Source organism: Diabrotica undecimpunctata, chromosome 9, assembly GCF_040954645.1.
Source record: "Diabrotica undecimpunctata isolate CICGRU chromosome 9, icDiaUnde3, whole genome shotgun sequence".
Classification (NCBI taxonomy): domain Eukaryota; kingdom Metazoa; phylum Arthropoda; class Insecta; order Coleoptera; family Chrysomelidae; genus Diabrotica; species Diabrotica undecimpunctata.
The window spans coordinates 28,991,291-28,994,299 of NC_092811.1; positions in this window are offsets into that span (position 1 = coordinate 28,991,291).

Sequence of the window (3,009 nt, forward strand, 5' to 3'; positions counted from 1 at the left end):
TCTGATACTTCACAAACCTCGCAAAAATCCAAACACTCTACATATTAATTTTAGCCTTCACACTGATACAATGGAATTGTGATGGATTTTATCCTCATCCTCCACGCCTTGAACAGCTCATAGCTGAGTCTTCTCCTGACTTTCTATGTCTTCAAGAAACAAATTTCACTGATAAGTATTCCGGACAACTTAAACATTTTACAGGTTACCACTATGTTCGAACTATTCAACTTCGTGCCAGTGGCGGAGCATCAATTTTTGTTTCCACTGATATTTTCCATAAAGAATTTCCGCTAAACACAAACCTCGAAGCTATAGCCGTTACAGCTTGGTGTCCTTACAAAATTACAATTTGTTGCATATACATCCCTCCAAACTACTGTTTAATAAGTTCCGATCTTGAAGATTTAACTCCTCAGCTTCCTACACCTTTTATCTTAGTAGGTGACTTTAATGCACATAATACTATGTGGGGATCCGAAAACACATTTGGAAGAGGTAAAACAATCGAACATTTCCTAAATAACGTAAATATAAACTTACTAAATTCAGGAAGTAGTACATACTTTCACATCCAAACAGGTAGTTTCTCTTCCATAGATTTATCTTTTTGTAATCCCGGAATATTTCCTTTAGTTTCATGGTACACATTAAACAGTCTCTCTCTCTCTCTTGTCGTTTCCTCATTGCTGAGGATCGTGATTTCCTACAATGCGGGCTGTCAATTCTCTCCATCTCTTGCGATTTTGGGCTGCTCTTATGGACTCGGAAAACGTCTAACATGTAAGTCTCTAAACGTCTCACATGTAAGTCTCTCTAAACAGTCTCTATGTAAGTAATTATTTTCCTATTCTCATCTCTCACCAGTCAAAAATACCTTCAAGAATTCCCTTTTTATTTTTTAATAAATATTACACTTTGCGTCGATTTAGATTAAATTTTCCCTATTTAAGCTGATACAAATTCAATTAAAGTTCAAACTCTACTCAATATTCGACAATACAAAAAAAGTACACCACATAATCTAAAAAGCTATTGCTTAATTTTATATCATTCTTTTCAACGGATATTTGCCTTCTATCGTACATTTCTTTCAGCTTAGGGCTCATATTCATCGGAGCTACAATTTTTTTCGTCGAAATGCTTTTAAAAAAACGTAAAAGTACAAAGCCCTTTTCGAATAAAGTTAACTTCGAGCTTGGCGTGTGAAAATCCATTCCGAAAGTATAAAATTCACATATCTAGCAATTTCTCTAATTAGGGAAACATTTTAGTTAATGAACCAACCCGTACAGCTTCCAGTTTGCTTTTTATTTGCCTTTTTTTTAGCGATTTCCAAGTAATATCAATTAAAAAGATTGGAAGATTTAATAGCATTATTTGGATAAAAAGCTTAATAGATCAGCAGAAAGATAATTATTTACCCTGATAAATAAAACATTAACATTAATCTTTTATATACTTAGCAGCATAAAAAATGGCCATTTTAAAAGGTTTTTAAATATAAAAATATAAAAAGGAAGTTTCTGAAATATGTTTTTCTTTATCATCCAATTCTTGTAGGTTAGAAATATTTGATATATATGGGATTAAACAACAATTGATTGTAATTAAAATTACATTTTACGTTTGTTTTTGGTGTTTCGATTTTTGCCCCAGAAATTATTTTTAAGAAGATCATTTTAAATAATAAGTTAGTATAACCTGTAGTTAGAAGGATTGCAGTAGTATGTATGTATGTGTAGTATGAATTGCATTTCACATTTAGCAACCGATATCCAGTTGACTTATTCTAAAAGCCAATATAAAGCTGCTTTATTTGTGGACATTTCTGATGCATATGATAACGTTATTCTCGACCTTCTGCTTGATCAACTTATTAAATTAGGAGTGCCTAGTAAATGCGCTTTTGTCCTATCGAATCTATTTACAAATAGAAAAGTCCATATTCGTTTAAATAATTCGCTGATTGGCCCAAGAATAGTTAACAAAAGGTTACTTCAGGGCTCAGTTCTTAGTCCCTTATTATTTAACTTGTATTCATTAAACTTACATACTATGGGAATGCAGTGTAACATTTTACAATATGCTAATGACTTCTGTTTCTATGTTGAGAAAAAAACTTTTCAACAATGTATTAATGCCCTTAAAGTAAATATGTCTTATTGCAAAACGTATTTTGATAGTCATACGCTTGACATCTCACTTAAAAAGTCAGATGTAGTAGTTTTTCGAGACACAGAGTGCGTTAAAATTTTTCCAGCTGAAAATTCCTGTCTATAACAGTTTTAAATACCTAGGTATTACTTTGGATTCAAAATTAACCTGGAAAGGGCATATTAATAATTGCATTACCCAATGTGAAAAAAGCCTTAATATCTTTAAGGCTGTTAATCGATACGATTGGGGAACACACCCGAGAATAAACTCATTATTTTACAGAGCATATACCAGATCAATTGTGAACTATGGAAGCTTTCTCTATGGATCAGCGACAAAATCTCGTTTGATTAAATTGGATCTAATACAATACAAAGCTTTAAGGTTAGTCCTAGGAGCTCTCAAATCTACTCCCACAACAGCCCTTTTGGCAGAATGTAACGAAAATTTAAAAATTTATACTTAAATGCCAGTTTAATAATCAAAACAGCTTATTAAAAAAATATTTTGTCTCTCTGTTGAAAATCCTACAAACAAATGGTGGGAAAATAAAAACTCTCCAACCCTAGCTGTTGCTTTTCCCAATTTATCACAGTATTCAATCAATGGAGAATGGATTCCATTCTTTGGCTCCAATTATGACATACCATATGAATATAAACCTGCTGTAGTAATTTCTTGCTAGAACCTGCTAATGAACAAAGACGTGTACATATTCTTTATAGACTACGCAAAAGCATTCGATAACGTAAAGCACGAAAAGATAATTAAAGTTCTCCATAAGATCGGAGTCGACTACAGAGACATTCGAACAATAGCGAGTCTCTCTTGGGGCCAAACAGCTAAAGT